The 21913-nt window shown below is 38.8% G+C and overlaps 1 pseudogene; it reads right to left on the reverse strand.

Moving 5' to 3' along the window:
* Positions 1–19779: 19779 nt before the first annotated feature.
* Positions 19780–21033, reverse strand: LOC102831157 (annotated as a pseudogene).
* Between the last annotated feature and the right edge of the window lie 880 nt (positions 21034–21913).

Below are 21913 nucleotides of genomic sequence, written 5' to 3' on the forward strand. Positions count from 1 at the left end.
GATGACATCAAGAACACCATACAGGAAGAAAGCAAAAGGTCATTAAGAAGAAAAGAAACAAAGCAAAGACCAAAATGTATGTCAGAAGAGACTCTGAAACTTGCTCTCTAGCATAGAGATGCTAAAGCAAATGGAAGAAGTGAGGTAGCACAAGAGCTGAACAGAAAATTTCAAAGGTCAGCTTGAGAAGAAAAAGTCAAATATTATAACAAAATGTGCAAAGACCTAGAGTTAGAACACCAGAAGGAAAGAACACACTCAGCATTCCTGAAGCTGAAAGAACTGAAGACAAAATTCAAGCCTTTAGTTGCAGTATTGAAGGATGCTCTGGGCAAAATATTGAATAATGCAGAAAGCATTAAAAGAAGATGGAAGGAATGCACAGATTCACTGTACCAAAAAGAAAATAAGTGGTTATTAACCATTAATCTTTCTCAATTTGATACATGAATTTGGACTCACTTAATTTTTAATTATATTAAACATCTTGTCTCTATGTTGTTGTTAAGTGCTGTCGAGTCAGTTCTGACCCACAGTGACTTTGTGGAGGGTTTTCAAGGAGCAGCTGATACCTTTGAACTGACAAATTTTTAGTGCTTATCCTACAGGGCCACATCAGTACTCCTATCTCTCCATGTGCTACCGACTAAATAACTAGTAGCTATCAGTACTGGACTGTGAACCATAAGGTCCACCAGCTAAGCTGCTCCTGGGAAACACTATACAGGGTCGCTATGAGTCGGAATACAAATTAAAATATTAAAGGAAACTGATGCTGCACTGGAGGCACTGACTCATCTAAGCCAAGAAATTTAGAAGACAACTACCTGGACAACTGACTGGAAGAGATCCACATTTGTGCTCATTCCAAAGACAGGTGACCCTATGGAATTCAAATTCATTAGTCAGTATCATTAATATAGTATCCAAGTAAAAATTTGCTAAAGATAATTAAAAAATGGCTGCAACCATACATTGACAGAGAACTTCAAGAGGCTCAAGCCAATTTCAGAAGAGGACTTGGAGTGAGGAATATCATTGGTGACATCAGATGGATGCTAGAGGAATACAGAGAATGCTAGAAAGTTGTTTACCTGTGCTTTATTGACTATACAAAGGTTTTTGATTATGTGGATGATGACAAGCTATGGACAACATTGTGGAGAATGAGTATTCCGTAACACTTAGTTGTGCTCATGAGGAACCTGTACATAGACCAAAAGGCAGTCATTCAAGTATAGCAAGGGGAAAATGAATGGTTTAAAATCTGGAAAGGTGTGAGCCAGGATTGTATTCTTTTACCATCCTTATTCAACCTGTATGCTGGGTCAATGATCCAAGAAGCTGGATTATATAAAGTAGAACATGGCATCAGGATTGAAGACTCATTAACAACCTGAAATATGTAGATGATACAACCTTGCTTACTGACAGTGAGGAGAACTTAAAACACTTATGGATGAAGATCAAAGACCACAGCCTTCAGTATGGGTTGCACCTTTATGTAAACAAAACAGAAATCCTCACTACTGAACCAGTAAATATCATCCATATAAATGGAGAAATGATTGAAGTTGTCAAAGACTTCATTGTGCTCAGATCAACCATCAATACTCATGGGAGCAACAATCAAGAAATCAAATGACATATTGCATTAGGCGAATCTGCTGCACAAAATCTCTTTAAAGTGTTCAAGAGCCAAGATGGCAGTTGAGGACTAAGGTGTGCCTGATCCAAGCCATAGTATTTTCAATAACCTCGTATGCATGTTAAAGTAGGACAGTGAATAAAGAAGACTAGAAGAATCGATGCATCTGAGTTATGGTGTTGGAGGAGGATATTAAAAGTACCATGAACTGCCAAAAGAGCAAACTAATCCATTTTGGAAGAAGTACAGCCATAATGCTCCTTGTAGCCTGGATGGCCTATCATACTTCAAACATATTATCAGGAGGGACCAGTTCCTGTAGAAGGATATTATGCTTGGTAAATTGGAGGGTCAGAGAAAAAGAGGAAGATCCTCAAAGAGATTGATTGGCACAGTGGCAATCGCAATGGACTGAAGCATAGCAATGATTGTGAGGTTGGTACAGAACCAGGCAGTGTTTCATTCTGTTTTGCATAGGATCACTATGAGTTGGGACCAACTCGCTGGCACCTAGCAACAACAAAGATGAATTGACCACATTCCTATGTCAAATAGCTCAGAATCTCTGTGGCAAAAATTACAACACAAAGTGTAAATAATGATAACAACTGAATTAATTCAACAAATAGTTCAACAAAGTGCTAATGGATAGATACATGGAACTGCATCCATGAATACAAAGAAGTTCCTTGAAGGGCAGTTAGCCTCAGGTGAACTGTGAGAATACTTAGGGCACAGAATTGAGCAATGTTTCATTCTGCTGTGTACGGGGTCTCTATGAGTTTGAACTAACTCCATGACACCTAACAACAACAACAACAATCTGCTTCCCAAGCATCATTGACCCGAAATTATGAAATTGATTTTGGCCTGATTTGTGATCATTTAAGCCATCAGATAATAGTGCAGGTAGCAAGAATGTTACAAAAACTAGGAGCAATTAAGAATCACAATTTCTTCTACAGGAAAGATTTCCATAGAATGTGACATAAAATTAAAACATACGAATTTTCTGTTGGGACCTTATTATCTTTCTCAAAAGTGTCCCCATTAAAAAAGAAAAAAATATATTATTTCTTAAGGGTAAGTGATGAATAATTTAGGAATGACAAATTTCTGCTCGGTATGGTTTAATAGGATCCAATTCTAGTCAGACTATTCAGCCATATAAATATTGTATCTAGGTCAACAAACAGCTTCTCAAAAATACCTGTGATGTTGTTTCCTCTGTTTGGCTTGGATAATAGTCATTACACAAAGGATGGTTTGCTTTTTTATGCATTGTTGTTGTTTTTAAGTGCTATTGATGTGGTTATACCTCATAGTGACCCTGTATAGGGTTTCTGAGGAACAGCTGATGGATTTGAACTTCTAACTTTGTGGTTCACAGTCCAGTGCTGATGGTGGTCACTAAACAAGTTGTTATATAACATATGAAGACCTCCTATCCTCTATTGAGACCATCTGAAATAAATGCCATTATGCAAGGAAGCATGGAATCAAGTGAGAGGAGGCAAGTGTGTGAGAGCTGTTTGTATTCTCAAATCGCTTACACAAATAGACTTTTAATGTTTCTTACTTACTTGGATTAAAATAACTATTGGTAGGTTGGAGGGAGAACATGTTAATTTTTCAAACCAGAAAAATATTCATTTATGTGTCTTCAAATGTCTAGGGAAACATCTTTTTTCTGTTGTAATACGTGTGCACAAAGCTGCTACCCAAGAAAAACAATGGAATAGTTTTCTCAGCTGAATTTTTATTGAAAAATAAAGTATAAAAATGCACCAATTACAGGAATACAATTCAATGAGTTTCACAAAGTGAGTGTTGGTGGTGCTATTTAGTGGGTTTCTGCTCAAAGCAACCCTATGAAACAGAATGAAACACTGCCAGGTCCCTTATGTTTGAGCTCGTTGTTGCTATCACTATGTCAATCCGTCTGGTTGGGGGTTCTTCTTCGTTTTTGCTGAACATCGACTTTACCAAGCATTATGTCATTCCTGGCATGTCTAATTCCTTTAGTGCATCTTGACTTCTTCCTTCATTATCATCAGTTCTTGATCATATGCTACCTCTTGAAACAGTTGAACATAAACCAAGTCTTTTTGGTACAGTGACTGTGTATTTCTTCCATCTTCTTTTGACGCTTCCACATCATTCAATTTATTGCTCATGGGATCTTTCAATATAGGAACATGAAGCTTGAATTTTTCTTCAGATCTTTCATTTTGAGAAATGCTGAGCATGTTCTTCTCTTTTGGTTTTCTAACTACAAGTCTTATAACATCTTGCTATAATGCTTGGTTTTGTCTTATCAAATTGCCTTTGACATTTTCTGTTAAACTCATTTTCTTTCTCATTTCTTCCAGTTGACTTAGTTTCTTTATATTCAAGAGTAAATTTCAGAGTCTTTTTAGACATACATTTTGGTTTTTTCTTTCTCTCTTGACTATTTGATGACCTTTGCCTTCTTCATGACTATATCTCACAACTCTTATCATCTTCAGTCATTAATGTCTAATGCATTAAGTCTGTTCTTGAGATTGAATCTAAATTCATGTGGGGTAGATTCAAGGTCATAGTTTGGTTCTTGTGGACTTGATTTAACTTTCTTTAACTTCAGCCTTAACTTGCATGTGTGCAATTGATTGCCTATTCCACAGTCTGCCTGCAGCCTTGTTTTGGTTGATGATGTTGAGCTTCTCCCACAGATGTAGTCAATTTGACTGCTGTGTCTTTCATCTGTTGAGGCCTGTTTGTTGAAAAGGTATTTGCAATGAATAAGTCATTTGTCATGCAAAATTACATCTTGTGATCTCCAGCATTGTTTCTATTACCAAGGTCATATTTTCCAACTACTGATCATTTCTTTCTGTTTCCAAATTTTATAATCCAATTGTTAGGAATTGTCAGTTCATCTTGATGACATGTTTGATCAATCTCAGATTGAAAAGCAGAACTCTTAATCATCATTGGCTTAGTGGTTGGTGCATAAATTTGAACATTAGTCATTTAACTGGTCTTCTTTTTAGATAGAAGGATATAGACGTATCACAGATAGCAGTGTTCTCAAGGTGGATCTTGAAATGCTTGTTTTAATGATGAATGTGGAACCATTCCTCTTCAGTTTGTCCTCCCTGGCATACTAAACCACATGCTTGTCTGATTAAAAGTGACCAATACCTGCTCATTTAGCTCACTAATACCTAGAGTATTAATCGTTATGTATTTCATTTTATTTTTCATGACTTCCAATTTTCCTAGATTCAAACTTCATACATTCTATGTTCTGATTGTTAATGGATGTTTAAAACCATTTCTTATCATTTTAAGTTGTGTCCCATCAATAAATGAAGATTCTGAAAACTTTGCTCAACCCACATCATTTAGGACAACTCCACTATAAGAATGCAACTCTTCACCAGGGATATTTTAATGCTTTTTAGACTGCAACCACTGTATCAATGTTCTGTTGCTATTCATAAATTTTCAGTCTCTGACATTTCAGAAGTGGTCCATCTCTCCTTCTTCATAGTCTGTATTATTCTGGAAGTTCCAATAAAATTTGTCCACCATGGGTGACCCTGCTGATGTTTTAAAATACTTGTGGCACAGCCTCCAGCATCAAGCAACACAGAAAGTCCCACAGTATCACAAACTGACAGGCAAGTGATGGCACAAAGGGTATAGACCTGTACAATTGGTACCTAGCTCAAGAAACATATTATCACCCACAAGGGAATGGTTTTAACTCAGATACAGACTTAGGGATGGAGAATAGAGCCCTTTCTAGAACAATCTTCCAGGGCTCTAGAAAGGAAGAATTACTGGTTACTATAGAAAACCACACTATCGTTTTCTGTGTTTCTTACCTATGGTGGTGGTAGTAGTTGTGTGTCCCCCAGTTAGTGTCCACTCAAAGTGACCCTGGATTTTCGAGTCTGTAAATCTTTATGGGACCAGAAAGCCTCAGCTCTCTCCTGTGGAACATTTGGTATATTCGAACTTGAGGTTAGCAGCCCAAGTGGTAATCCACTATGCTTCCAGGGCTCCTTTTATTAGCTATAGTTTCTATGTATGTGTATGTTTGCTGTACTTACAAACACTAGTCAGTTTATAATGTGAGTTCTGTTTTATTCTCAAATAATCCTTTTATGTTACTTTTTAAAGTCCTTAATTAGGAATACTACTGCTAGCATTTCTTGGGACAAGTATTTGAGACAAGTAGCCAACAGACAATTATTGTAAAGGGTATGGAAGTAAAATGTCAATAAAAAAATGTGTCAATAACCTGTCATTGCTCGAGTGCAGGGTTTGGACACATGGATAAGAAAGTTCCATGCCAGCCTTCCAAGATTATATCTACCAAAATACATGTTTTTCCCCATTAGTTATAAGCAATATGCTATTTTTCTTTAAAAATATGTTTTATTATATATAATATATATATAATATATATACAGTTTGTCTCAAAATGATTAGGAGATTCCATTCATATGACTCTGCTATCAAGTTGGGTCTGATGTAAGTTGAATGTTTCATTGTCTTTTTTGTTTCCTTATTAAGTTTTCTATTATCAATATCGTTATGAAATCAATCACTGTTTGTCCCTAGAAGGTGGCATGGGAATGATCCACCATCCATTTGTCAGTTTGTTGTACTGTGGCAGCTTGTGGATGATTGTGATACTGGAAACTTTGCCGCTGGTGATTCAAATGTCAGCAGGGTCACCCCTGATGGCAAGGTTTCTGCCATGTGAGTAGAGCTTCCAGACTAAGACACACTAGAAAAGAAGATTTGGAAATCTATTTCCGAATACATTGGCCAATGAGAAGTTTATGAATAGCAGCAGAACATTGTCTGGTCTACTTACAGAAGGTGAGCCTCTCTTCCAAGACCGTTAGAAAGCTCAAAATTCTTCTGGGGAAGAGCTGCCTTTTTAAAGTAGAGTAAGCCTTAGTGATATTTTCAGGAACTTCATCCACTTATTTGGCCTAACTCAAAATGAGGATAAAACAGTAGCTATAAACATTCATTAAATAATCAGAATGACTGTATGAAATGCAAATCCAGGAAAATTGAAAATCAACAAAATAAAATGGAATGCATAAAGACCAATATACTAGGCATTAGTGAACTGAAATGGACTGAATGAGATAATCTTATGGTCAAGATAACCTATTGCATTAGGCCAATTTGCTGCACAAAACCTCTTTAAAGTATTGAAGAACAAAGGTATCAATTGAGGACTAAAGTGTGCCTGACCCAAGCCATGGTATTTTCAATAACCTCATTTGCATCTGAAAGTTGGACAGTGAGTAAGGAAGACTGTTGAATAATTGATGCATTTGAGGTTTGATGCTGGAGGAGAATATTAAAAGTTCCATTTTCTACCAAAACAACAAACAAATCTATGTTGGAAGAAGTACAGCCAGAATTCTCCTTGGTAGCCAGAATGGCCAGACTTCGCCTGTTATACTTTAGACATATTGTTACATGGACCAGTCTCTGGAGAAGGATACTGTGTTTGGTAAAGTGGAGGGTCAGAGAAAAAGAGGAAGAACTCCAACAAGATGGATTGGCTCAGTGGCAGCAGCAATGAGCTCAAATATAGCAATGACTGTAAGTTTGGTATAGGACTGGGCAGTGTTTCATTCTGTTGTGCTATGACTCTGTACCGACTAGATGGCACCTACCAACAACAACAACAATATTATACTCTATGATGCAAGGAATGACAAATGGCAGAGGAATGGTGTCACATTCATTGTAAAACAATATTTTGAGATCTATCCTGAAGTATAGTGCTGTCAGTGATTGAATAATATCCATATGCTCACAAGGAAGACCAGTCAATACAACTATAATTCAAATTTAGGCACTGACCACTAATGCTAAAGATGAGGAAATTGAAGATTTATACCAACTTCTACAGTTTGAAATTGATCAAGCATACAATAAAAATGCATTGATAATTACTGGTGATTGGAATGTGAAAGTTAAAAACAGTAGTTGGAAAATATGGCCTTAGTGATGATAGGATTTTGTAAGACAAACAACTTATTTTCCTAGCAAATATCTTTTTCAACAAGAGAAACAACAACTATACACATGGGCTTCAACAGATGAAATACACAGGAATAAAATGGAGTACATTTGTGGAAAGGGACCATGGAGAAATCAATGTGATTATTCAGAACAAAGCCAGGGACCAATTGCAGAACAGACTACCAGTGGCTTATATGCAAGTCAAGTTGGAGCCGAAGAAATTTAAAACAAGTCATGAGAGCCAAAGTATGGCTTTAAGTACATCCCACCTGAATTTAGAGACCTATCAAGAATAAATTTGATGCATTTAATAACTAATGACCAAAGATGAGTTTTGGAATGATATCAAAGTCATCATACTTGACGAGTACATGAAGAGAACAAAAGGTCATTAACAAGACAGAAAAGAAAGGAAGGACAAAATGGATGTAGAAGAGACTCTGAAACTTGCTCTAGAATGTAGAGTAGCTAAAGTAGAATGAAGAAATTATGATGTAAAATAACTAAACAGAAGATTTTAAAGGACAGCTGAGAGGTCAAGCATAACCCATGTCTTCTACTCGATTCCAGCTCAGAGGGATCCTACAGGGCAGACTAAGATTGCTTTATAGGATTTCTAATGTTATAAATCTTTATGGGATCAGACTGCCTCATCTTTCTCCTGTGGAAGTTGGCTGGTAGGTTTGAAAGAACAACCTTTCAGTTAGCAACTCAACACTTAACCCACTGTATCACCAAGACGTCAAGGCAGTTCAAATTATTATAATGGAATGCACACAAACCTGGAGTAAGAAAACCAAAAGGGAATGATGTGCTCAACATTTCTCCAGCTGAAAAGAATTGAAGAGAAAAATCAAGCTACAAGTTGCCATATTGAAAGATTCTATGGGTAAAAAATAGGACTCTGGTGAGGTACTGTAGGATAAACACTGGCTTGCTAACCAAAAGTTCAGTGGTTCAAATCCATCAACCACTTCTTGGAAACCCTATACAGGGTTGCTATGAGTCAGAACTGACTTGACAGCACTTAACAACAACAAAAGGGCAAAAATTGGGCTCCTGTTGTGGCAATGTATGGTAAGTATTGGACTGCTTACTGAAAGGTTGGTGATTTAAACTCACCAGCCTCTCCTTGGAACCGACTTGCCAACATTTAACAAGAACAACATGGGCAACATATTGGATGATGCATGAAAAAAAGCATGGAAGGAACATGCAGAATCACTGTACTAAAAAGAATTCTTTATGTTCAACCATTTTAAGAGGCAATGATATTGAAAGAGGAAGTTCAAGCTGCACTGAAGGCGTTAGTGAAAATGAGGGCTCCAGGAATTGCTGGAATACAAATTGAAATGTTTCAACAAACCAATGTAATGCTGGAAGTACTTACAAGTCAATGCAAGAAATTTGGAAGGCAGCTACCTGGCCAAACGACTGGAAGAGATCCATATTTATGCCCGTTCCAAAGAAAGGTGACTCTACAGAATGTGGGAATTATTTAACAATATTATTACTATCAGGAGCTCTGGTAGCGTAGTAATTGTGAATCGGGATGCTAATCTCACGGTCAGCAGTTTGAAACTACCAGCAGTTCCGTGGGAGAAAAATGCGGCTTTCTGCTCCCATAAAGGTTTACAGCCTCAGAAACCCTATACAGGGTAGCTATTAGTCAGAACCGATTCCACAGCACATAACTATCACCACCACCACCATCATTAGGATCACCTTCAAGTAAAATTTTGCTGAAGATAATTCAAAAACAGTTGCAGCAGTACATTGGCAGGTAACTGCCAGAAATTCAAGCCAGATTCAGAAAAGGACATGGAACAAGGAATATCATTGCTGAAGTTAGATAAATCTTGGTTGAAAACAGATGATAACTAAAAGTTGTTTGCTTTTGTTTTATTGACTATGTTGTTGTTGTTGTTGTTGTTATGAGCTATCAGTTTGGTTCTGACTCTTGGCGAGCCTGTGTAAGTTTTTTGAGGAATGGCTGATGAGTTTGAACCGCTGACCTTGCACCACAACATTTAATTATGTGAATCATAGCAAATCATGTATAACATTGCAATGAATGGGATTTCAGAATACTTAATTATTCTCATGAAAAGCTAGTCTATAGACAAAGAGAACAAGGGGAAGCATCTGCTGTATAGTTTCAAATCAGGAATAGTATGTCTCAGTATTGTATCCTTCCACCATACTTAATCAGTCTGTATGCTGGACAAGTAATCAGAAAACCTGGACTATATATAAAAAAAAAAACACAGCATCAAAATTGGAGAAATATTCATTAAAAACCTGTCATTTAATAGATCCTTGATTGCTGAAAGCAAAGGACACTTAGAATACACACTTAAAGTACATGAAATACTTTAATGAAGATCAAAAGCCAGGCAGATTTCAGTATGAATTGCACCTCATCATAAAGAAAATGAAAATCCGCACAAATGGACCAATAAGCAATATCATTATAGATAGAGAAAAGTTTGAAGTTGTCAAGGATTTCATTTTACTTAGATCCACAATCAATACCCACAGAAGTAACAGTGAAGAAATCAAATGATGTATTGCATTAAGTAAATCTGCTGCAAAAGACCTCTTTAAAGTGCTAAAAGCAAAGATGACACTTTGCAAACTAAGGTGTGCTTGACCCAAGTCAGGGTATTTTCAATCCTTAATATATATGCAAGCTTGACAGTGAATAAAAAAGACCAAATAAGAATTGGTGAATTTGAACTGTGGTAAAGAATATTAGATATACCCTGAACTGCTAGAAGAATGAAAATTTGTTTGAATGAACACTGTCTTGGAAGAAGTACAATCAGAATGTTCCTTTGAAGCAAGAATGGCGAGACTTCATCTTAAGTACGTTGGACATATTATCAGGAGATAACAGTCCTTGGAGAAGGACATCATGCCTTATTACGTTGTTGTTGTTGTTGTTAGGTGCATTAGAGTTAGCATTGACTAATAGTAACCTTATACATAGCAGAACAAAACACTGCCCGATCCTGGGCCAACCTCACTATTGTTGCCACGCTTGAGTCCATCGATGCTGCCACTTGGCCAATCTACCTCGCTGGGGGTCTTCCTCTTTTTCTCTGACCCTCCACCTTACCCAACATGATATCCTTCTACAGTGACTGGTCCCTCCTGAAAATATGTCAGAAGTATGAGAGACAAGGTTTGGCCATCTTGGCCTCCAAGGACCACTCTGGCTACACTTCTTCCAAAACAGATCTGTTGGTTCTTTTGGAAGCCCATAACACTTTCAATATTCTTCTCTAACACCATAACTCAAAAGCATCAATTCTTCTACGGTCTTCCTTATTTACTGTCCAGCTTTCACATGCATATGAGGTTACTGAAAATACCATACCTCGGGTCATGTGCACCTTAGTTCTCAAGCTGACAGCTTTGCTCTTCAACACTTGAAAAAGGTCTTATGTAGCAGGTTTGTCTAATGAAATACGTTGTTTGATTTCTTGACTGCTGCTTCCATGAGTGTTGATAGTTGATCCAAGAAGAATGAAATCCTTGACTTCAATCTTTTCTCTGTTGATAAGAATGTTGTTTATTGGTCCACTGGTGAGGATTTTTGTTTTCTTTACATTGATATGCAATACATACCAAATGCTGTGCTCTTTGATCTTCATCAGTAAATGTTTTAAGTCCTCTTCATTTTCAGCAAGCAAGGTTGTATCATCTGCATATCGCAGGTTGTTAGTGAGTCTTCCTCCAATCTAGATGCCACATTTTTCTTCATAGAACCCAGCTTCTCGTATTATTTGCTCAGCATACAGGTTGAATAACTATGGTGAAAGAATACAATCTTGTTGCACACCTTTCTTCATTTTAAACTATTCAGTGTTCCCATGTTCTATTTGAACAACTGCCTCTTGGCCCATGTACAGATTACTCATGAGCACAATTAAGTGTTCCGAAATACTCATACTTCTTAATGTTGTCCATAGCTTGTCATGATCCACACAATTGAAGGCCTTTGTGTAGTCAATAAAGCACAAGTAAAAAATATTTGTAGTTTCACAGCCTGGTACTAGTACAATGAAAGATACATTGATCAATGGAACAGAATGTAGAATCCAGAAATTAACCCATCCACATACAGCCAAATGATTTTCGACCAAGTGCCTAGGCATATTGCATGGGGAGGAGATAGTCTTTTTAACAAATGGTGCTGGCCAAACTGGAAAGTAATATGCAAAAGAAAGAAAGTAATATGCAAAAGACATTTACCTCATGCCCTATACAAAAATGAACTCAGTATGGATTAAAGATCTAAATGTGAATCCTCAAATTATGAAGGTCATCAATGAAAGAATAGGGACAAATGTGAGGGCACTAATTCAGGGAATACACAGACTAGCAAACATTTTGAAAAGTACACAAACAAAATTAGACAAAAATAGATAAGTGGAACATACTAAAGATTAAAAACTTACGTGCATCAAAAGAATTCACCAGAGGATTAAAAAGGGAACACACAGAACGGGAAAAATTTTTTTGGAACAACACATCAGATAAGGAACTTATTTTTAAAATATATAATACCTCTATAAGAAAAAGACAAATAACCCAATTAAAAAAATGGGCATAGGACATGAATAGACACTTCACCAAGGAGATGATCCAGGCAGTCAACAAACATAAAGAAATGTTCACAATCACTAGACACCAGAGAAATGCAAATCAAAACAATAATGAGATATCATCTCACACCAGCAATAACAGCAAAGATGGAAAAGCAGAGGACAATAGATGCTGGAGAGGATGAGGAAAGACGGGGATCCTCCTATATTGTTGGTGGGACTGCAAAATGATCCAACCACTCTGGAAAGCAATATGGCGCTTCCTTAGAAGGTTGGAAATAGAAATACTTTATGATCCAGCAATTCCTCTACTTGGTATTTACCCACAAAAGTACGAGCCATAACACAAGTAGATATATGCACACCAATGTTCATAGCAGCACTATTTACAAAAGCAAAAAATGGAGACAGCCAAAATGCCCATTAATTGAAGAATGGACAAACAAACTGTGGCACATGCCACCGCATAGCATGGATGAAGTTTGAGGACATTATGCTGAGTGAAATTAGTCAGTTACAAAAGGAGAAATACTACATAAGGCCATTATTGTAAAAGACTAAGAAAAAGAACCCATCCAAAAGGGGGGAAATCTATATATATAATTGCTGATCACTGGGATGTACAGGATGAGAGGAGGGGAGGGAGGGGAAGAAAGAGCACAGGGTAAGGAATAGACAAAGGAAAACCTGGCTGCTGGGGTGTATGTGTGCTGGCAATACACAAGAAGGGGGAGGGAAAAGAAGAACTAGGCAGACGGGAGAATGATTGGGCAGGTTTGCATGGGCTAAGTGGGACAGAGGTAAATGACAATGTATGCACAACCTTGGAATAACAGGGATTCAGGATACAGGGATAGAGTCATGGCTTGAAAGGGTAAAAGAAAGGAATAATATTAGGATGTTTGGCTGTCTTTTGAATCTTAGTTTCCCTTGCCTGCCACTGTAAAATAGACACTTGGTGGTGGTGGTGGGGGGTGATAGCTAGAAACATCACAATAGAAAACATGTAAGCCTGTCTTCAGCCTATAACTAACTGGAATACCTTAAAGGGGGCTAGAAATTGCCCAGAACCAAAATAGGGAGGGGGACCTATAAAGGCAAGAAGTAACTGGCCTACAAGTTCTCAAGAGGGAGCCTAGTTCCAGATGGGGCAGGAGTAGGCAGAACCTCCATTGAATGAGTTCCAATCTGTTGGGACTGGGCTGATGAAAGGAAATGGGGATAAGATTCTTGTGGTACAGCAATGAATAACTGCCACCAGGACTGACTGTGAGGGTCGGAAATGTAGAGGCAGATTCTATTTTTTTTTTTTTGCAAAAGGAGGAGAGTGATTGATTTTGCAGCCCACCCAGGAGCAGAGTCCCTGGGACCATCAAGTGAGAAGAGCATAAAGTGTGATCCTACCCAGACAGGTAGTGAGGCCAGGCATGGAGACAGAGATGATGGTGTTGACAGATGGAGTGGCTGGGGACATAAGACTCATGGGGGAGGGGAGCTGTTCATTGACATCTAGGGGGGTGGGTCTGTGGGGTGTATCCTTTGGTTATTTGATGATGCATGGAGGGGCATGTAATCATTGCAATGAAATGAAATACTATAGGGTGAATGTGAAGCTGAAGTGGGACAGAGGCAAATAATGATGTATGCACAACCTTGGAAAAACAGGGCTCTAGGATAGAGATTGAGACATGGTTAGAATGGGGAAAAGGGGGGGGTAATGTTAAGGTGCTTCACTGTCTTTTGAATCTTGGTTTTCCTTGATTAATATTATAAAATAGACACTGGAGGGGGAGAGAAAGGAATAGCCAGAAACATCACCATAGAAAGCTTGTCAGTCCTTCTTCTGTCTATAACTGATTGGAACACCTAAAATGGGGCTACAATGTGCCCAGTGAAGGAGGCTACCTGTGGAGCCTCTGTAATACATAAGACTATAGGTGGAAGCCTGAACCACATCCAGAATCTTCAGAGATGGGAAATTTCCACTTGAAAGGATGAGCAGACCAGCCTAGAGTGGCTAGAAGAACAGAAGATACTTCTTGAAAGAAAGACCCACAGGAAAAAACAAACAAACAAAAAACAATATAGGCTGACCTACTGACTACTACAAGAAAAAGCAAGTTGCTTGCCCAGGAGACATCAAGGTAAGTGATCGGGTCCCCTCAGTGTAAATCCCCTTCCAAGACTATGACTCAATGGGAATACATGCTCTGATTGGTGACCACATTCATCACCAATAAGGGGAAGTGAGGGAAAAGCAGCAAGGAAGCTGCGAGCTAAGCCCTACAACATTCAGTAGACTCTTGTGAACCCGGGTGGAGACCTGGGTGGCCAGCAGTGTGGCAAGACCTGGGACTCTTGGACCCAGAGTCAGTGACATAGTCACAGAGGACTAGAGTGGATAGTGAAGTGCCCAGCTGATAAGAAGAGAGGGCACATGCATAAGTATACCAACACTTGCAGATAATACCCACTTGACCTGGCTTCAATGACTGGATAATCAGAGCTCAACTAGAAGAAGAAAGGAGGTAAAAAACAATAATCTGATACAACTTGATGAACTTGACCTACACCTATGGATGCAGTAGATCAAAGGAGGGAAGAAATCTTCACAATGAGGATCATTACCACCCCCTCCATACATGGAAAGACAGGGATGGGCAACTTGGACATTGGCTACCCAGAATGGGAGTACTACAGAGGCAAGAAGTGACTAGCTTACAAGCTTTCAAGAGGAAACCTAGATCCAGAGAGTGTGGAGGAAGGTAGAATCCCCACTGAGTAGTATCCAATCTGTCAAGGCGGGGCTTATGAAAGGAGAGGCAGATAGGTGACTCGTGATACAATAGTGAATAATTGTTATCAGGACTGATTGTAAGGGCTTGAAATGTAAAAGTAGACATTTTGGAGCATAAGGAGGGGAGTGATTTACTTTGCAGTCTAGGAGCGGAGGTCCTTAGGACCATCAAGGGAGAAGAATGGAGAGCGGAACCCTAGCCAAAGAAGCAGTGATGCCAAAGATGGAGGCAGAGATGATGATGTGGAGAGATGGACCAGCTGCAGACTTTGGACCTGGAGAGGGAGTGGGGCTGTGTGCTGATGACCAGGGGGCAGGCTTGCTGGGTATATCCTTTGGTTGGTTGATGTTGCATGGAGGGGATTGTAACCATGGCAAGGAAACAATGTAGATGGGATCAATGTGAAGCCAATATTCTCCCATGTAAACTATCACATAATTCAAAATAAAGCACTAAAAAAAAAATCTTTCTAGTTTCAGCCAAGATCCATTGGACATCAGCAATGATATTGCTCGTTCCACATCCTCTTCTGAATCTAGCTTGAACATCTGGAAGTTCTCTGTCAATGTATGATTGTATTACCTTGAGCAAAACTTTACTTGCTTGAGATATCAAAGAGATTGTCCGATGATTTCCGCATTCTGTTGGGTCACCTCTTTTTGGAATGGGCACAAATATGGATCTCTTCCAATCTATTGGCCAGAGAGTTGTCTTCTAAATTTTTTGGTACAGATGAGTGAGTGCTTCCTGTGCCACTTTACTTTCTTGAAAGATTTCAATTTTTATTCCACCAGTTTCTGGTGCCTTGTTCTTCGCCAATTCCTTCAATGCATCTTAGACTTCTTCCTTCAGTATCATTGGCTCTTGATCATATGCTACCTCTTGAAACGGTTGAACATCAACTTTTTTTTTTTTTTTGGGTACAGTGACTGTATATTCCTTCCATCTTCTTTTAATGCTTTCTGCATCATTCAATAATTTGCTAAGAGAATCCCTCAATAATGAAAGTCGAGGCTTGAATTTTTCTTCAGTTCCCCCAGCTTGAGAAATGCTGAGTGTGTTCTTCCTTTTTGGTTTTCTGACTCCAGATCTTTGCACATTTTATTATAATATTTGACTTTGTCTTCTCAAGCTGACCTTTGAAATTTTCTGTTCAGCTCTTGGACCTCCTCATTTCTTCCATTTGCTTTAGCTTCTCTATGCTGGAGAGCAACTTTCAGTGTCTCTTCTAATATCCATTTAATCTTTTCCGTCTTTATTGTCTTCTCAGTGACTTTTTGCTTTCTTCCTGTATGATGCTCTTGATGTCATTCTACAACTCTTATCTTTGGTCTTTAGTATTTAATATATCAAATCTATTTTTCAGAGGATCTATAAATTCAAGTGGGATATATTCAAGGTTGTATTTTGGCTCTTGTGGACTTGTTTTAATTTTTTTCAGCTTCAGTTTGAATTTGCATATGAGTAATTGATGGTCTGTTCCACAATCTGTTCCTGGCCTTGTTTTGACTGATCATAGAGAGCTTTTCCATCATTTCTTTCTGTAGATGTAGTCAATTTGATTTCTGTGTATTCCGTCTGGTGAGGTCCATGTGTATAATCATCTCTTATGCTGTCCAAAGAAGGTATTTGAAATAAACAAATCATTGATTTTTCAGAATTCTATCATGCAATCTCTGGCATCATTTCTATCACCAAGGGCATATTTTCCAACTACTGATCTTTCCTCTTTGCTCCAACCTCTGCATTCCAATCACCAGTGATAGTCAGTACATCTTGATTGCATATTTGATCAATTTCAGATTGAAGAAGTTGGTAGAAATCTTCTATTTCATCCTCACTGGCTTTAGTGGATGTTGCAAAAATTTGATTAATAGTGGTATTAACTGGGCTTCCCTGTAGGGGCATGGATATTTTCCTATCACAGACAGTATTGTACCTCATGACTGATTGGGATATGTTCTTTCTGACAATTAATGCAACACCATTCCTCTTCAATTTGTCATTCCTGTCATAGCAAACCATGTGGTTGTCAGATTAAAAATGGCCAATACCAGTCCATTTCAGCTCACTAATGCCTAAGATATGGATGTTTATGTGTTCCATTTCATTTTTGACAATTTCCAATTCCATGTTCCGATTATTGGCTGTTCCGATGTTTACAGCTGCTTCTCTTCATTTTGAGTTGTGTCCTATCAGCAAATGCAGGTCCCACAGGTTTATGCCCATGGGCTTACTCCCATGAGTTTTACTCCATTTTTGTTGTAATGGTCAACTCTACTTTGAGGAGGCAGCTCTTCCCCATCGCATTTTGAGTGCCGTACAACCTGAGGGGCTTATTTTCCGGCAGTATGTATGACAGTTTTTCTCTACTATTCATACATTTTTTAGTGACTAATTATTCGGTAGTAGTTTGTCACTCTTTCTTCCTAGTCTGTCTTCATCTTGAAGCTTACCTGAAACCTGTCCACCATACATGACTCTGCTGGTATTTAAAATGCTGGTGGCATAGCTTCCAGAATCACAGCAACTCACAAACCACCACAGTACAACAAACTGACAGACGAGTGGTTGTTAGAGTAGCTAGATGGAAGTCACCTACCTTGTGGTTAGCAGCCCAGTGTTTAAAAAATAAGATGTATTCACCCCCCAAAAAAAGGTGATCATAAGTGTGGTTCATCATAACTAGAATGTGTTGTAAGTCTGGGACTACCTATATAACCAAACATTTGTCAATTCAATATTTTTACAATAACATTCATGATGTTGCAGAACCATCACCACTATTAACACAAACTCAATGACCCTAAACTAAGACTCCCCTTTTTCCTTCCTTCCCTCTCCCTGTTGTTATTAAATGCTGTCAAGTCGATTTGGACTCATAGCAACCCTATATAATGTTTTCAGGGAGCACCTGGTGGGTTTTTGGACTGCTGATCTAGTGGTTTACAGTCCAGTGCTGATCCTATAGTACTACACCAGGAGTCCACCCTGACCAAGCCACTAACAACCACTAATAAAATTTGATCTGTATACAGTTACCTTTTCATTTAAGTGGTATCATACAATATTTGCCCTTTGGGATTGTTTTCACTCAGTATAATGTTTTCAAGAGTCATCTGTGTTGTCTCCTATATCAGTACTTTGTTTCCTTTTTTTTTTTTTTTTTTAAGTTGGACTACTAAACTACCATTTATTGAGTTTTATGGACACGTAACATGTAGAAAGTTTCATTATAAAATTATTTCAGTTCCAATTACAGCTTATAGAAAAACAACTATTTGCCGGATTCAGACTATTCACAATAAACTTTTGTATTTCATCTCCCACTTGAGAGGCTGTAAAGGTTTACAATTTCATTTACCCACCTCTCTTGGAGCTAGAAATGATCACGTTATAAACCTGTGGCCATTGGTTGGACATAAGCCTGCTGAGGATTTCAAGGAAAAGTTTTGTTTTTTATGAGGATAAGATCTGATGCAGAAGGCTCTGCCTTTTTAACCCCTTCTTTTTCCTATCTTGAAGACAGACACAGTGCATTGAAATGAAGCCACCATCTTGTTACCATGAGGGAAAGGCCAACAGAATCTCAGGAAATGGACATCACAACATCAATGTCAAGTTCCTTTAGACTTCATGGAATGTGAGAAAAATATACTCCTATTTGAATAACCAAGATCTGGCAGGGTAGTGGTCATGAATCAGGCTGCTAACCTCAGGGTCAGCGGTTTAAAACTACCAGCTGTTTATGACTAATAGTTGTGCTAAGATTGGTATACTAGGCATTAGTGAGCTGAAATGGACTGATATTGGCCATTTTGAATCAATCATATGGCTTACTATGCTGAAAATGACAAATAGAAGAGGAATTATGTCACATCCGTTGTCAAAAAGAACACTTCAAGATCTATCTTTAAGTATAATGCTGTCCATGAAAGGATACTTTCCACATGACTACAAGGAAGAACAGTTCATTTCACTTTTAGTCAAATGCACTCACCAACCACTCAAGTTAGTATGATGAAACTGAAGAATTCTAAGTCTGAAATTTATCAAACATGCAGTCAAGATGCACTGATAATTACTGGTGATTAGAATACTAAGGTTGAAAACAAAATAAATGATCAGTAGTTGGACAATATGGCCCTGGTGATATAAATGATACTGGAAACCATATAATAGAATTTTACAAGACCGACAATTTATTCATTGCAAATACCTTTTTTCAACAACATAAAAGTGATATATGGAGTTGTCATTGTCAGACTGACTTGAAGGCAATGGGCTTTGCTTTTGTTTTTAATAATGTATTGTATTGTATGTATATATGTATGTATGTATGTGGTGGTGGTGGTGGTATGGTGTTTTCTGACTCGGTTCTGAGGCTGTATATCTTCATGGAAACAAAAACCCTCTTTTTTTTTTTTTTTTTGCTTTGGTTTCCCAATTATCATTTCAATGTTGCATTCTGTCTGAATGGTAGCTTGGTTGCTGTGGAAAACTGTACAAAAACAATGTAAAAATAAAATGTAACCTTGAATCCAGTAGCATGGAAATCAGAACAACCCACAATATTTAAGAATAAGAGTCAAATAATTATTTATGGAGACATTCTAATACATCAAGATTTCCTGTTGCTTCTTATGAGGTTTGTACAAAAATCTCCCTTTTATATTTTCCTCATCCTCTTCTTGCAGCACAGGTTGAAGACAGGGAAGGACCCCATGAGGCTATCAATAGAGTGGGACCCATAGCTGCTGTCTGAGTCATCTGGGCTCTGGGGGATTCCAGCTTCACTCATGCCTGACATGGGCTCCTCAAAGACATCGCTACTCAGCACACCATGCCCAGAGACATTACCTTCTTCACTCTCTTGAGGCTCCATTTTCACATGGGCCAGGTTCCAAAGTGGGGAAGCATTTACCTCTGCACTTGAAGCCTGTGGTGAAGCTTCAACCTCCAGGTTAGATGGCAGATGTTCACTCTGAGCCCCGAGGACTCCCATGGGCAGTGATTGATCTCCAGAAGCAAGGTCTGCCTCCAGCTCCTCACTGACAGGGAAAGCGATGTTGCTCACAGGTTCTTCCTTGATCTTTATAGGTTTGGTGTCCTCTGTGGCCTTCTCAGGATTGACAATCTTTCCATACTCTTCAGAGACTTGCTTACTAATCTATAGCATGTAACTGTGATAGTCCTTGATACGGTGCTGCCAGAACTTCTGGAGGGAAAGTACACTGCCAATGCCCACTTCATGGAATACCTGCTCCATAATGTCAGGGAAAGGAGTCTGTCCCCGCCAACCCTCCCAATCTGCAGCAAAGCGCAGCAAGTTGGTGAACTTAAGGCAATACTCATGTGCCACATCAGTTAGGGTCTCCAGGACACTTTCATTAGCACTCTCAAAGCCTGTGTAGGCCAGGATTGTGGCCACTGCCTGGTATAGAACCTGTCGACAGGAGTACCAGCTGAGTTCAATCACAGGTTCCCCTTTTCCACGATAAAAGTCACTCTCTGGGTCACTGTGCAGGATCTGGAATGGTGCATTGGGATTCTTGCAATCTGAAGGCAGGAGGTCATCAGGTAGAGGAAGTGATCCAGGGCAGGAGGAAAGTGGTTCACTTTCTTCAGTCTTTACACCCTCTGTCTGTTGCTGATTCTGGGTCTGAGCTGTGGCAATGAGGTTGCACAGACGTCAGTTGTGCTGGATCAGCTGAATGATGTGGATGGTGAGGCTGTGTGGCTCTGAAGGGATGTCCAGCACAGTGGGGGGCCTGGGCTTGTTGGCTAAAGGCTGGTTTAGGGGTGGGTCATGAACTTTTACAAGACGGAACTCCCGTGGGAGCAAATCAAAGGAACTTCTATTGGTCTGGCTTGATGAGATTGGTATCCCTCCCCCCCCCCCCCCTGCCCAATATCTCAACATTTTGGACTAAAAAGGGAAAAGCTCTCAAGTTAAATGTTATTGATGTCCAACGAAAATATACGGTCTAGCCAGCTATTTACATAAGAAGGAGGCTGTTCAAGATGACTTAAGAGAAATGTCAGTGTCAGCAAAACTGTGGAACCAACGATGACCTCCCTTCACCCGAAGAGTGAGAAGGGAGGTGAAGGGCAGGGACCAAATTCAAAGGATGCTGAGACTATCTGGGAGGCTCCTTGGTCACAGTCAACAGGTACCAACCACAGCATCTTTGGGTGCCTGATACTCAGGGCAGCGGGAGACTGGGAGGTCCGAACTTGCACCGAGGCAAGGAGGTGCCACTAGTCACTCCTAAAACCTTTAGAGGGGCCCGTCCCACCCAGAAAGCTGGTTTGTTACTTTGGTTCAAAGTCAATCCATGACTTTTAACAAAAAACCTGACTTTGAGGTTAGCAGCCTGACTCATAATCATTATACTACCATAGCTCCTTATGTATGTGCCATCTTTAAATTTTTTAATTTATCTTTTGATAGGCATGTAAGTGTCTTCCTTTTTTGGTTATTATGAACAGTGTTGCAATGAATATTGGTGTTCAAGTTTCTGTTTCTGCTTCTGCTATCCATATTTTTGGTATATTCCTAGGATCAGAATTGCAGTAATCTGTTCTTTATTTTAGTATGTCAAATACTTCAAGTCTAAGAGCTATGCTGTTAGGACGAGTAAAACTATTACATCAGAAAACATTTGGCTCAGAAAATCATTTAATGCATGAAGGAAAATGGGGTCATTTTGTATTCAAATTCTGTTAGTCATATAAAGCAAGAGGCACATTTATGATACTATGTTAAAAGATGCCACTCCATGACTTTTAACATATTAAAC

Source organism: Chrysochloris asiatica, unplaced genomic scaffold (genome assembly GCF_000296735.1).
Source record: "Chrysochloris asiatica unplaced genomic scaffold, ChrAsi1.0 scaffold00013, whole genome shotgun sequence".
Lineage (NCBI taxonomy): Eukaryota > Metazoa > Chordata > Mammalia > Afrosoricida > Chrysochloridae > Chrysochloris > Chrysochloris asiatica.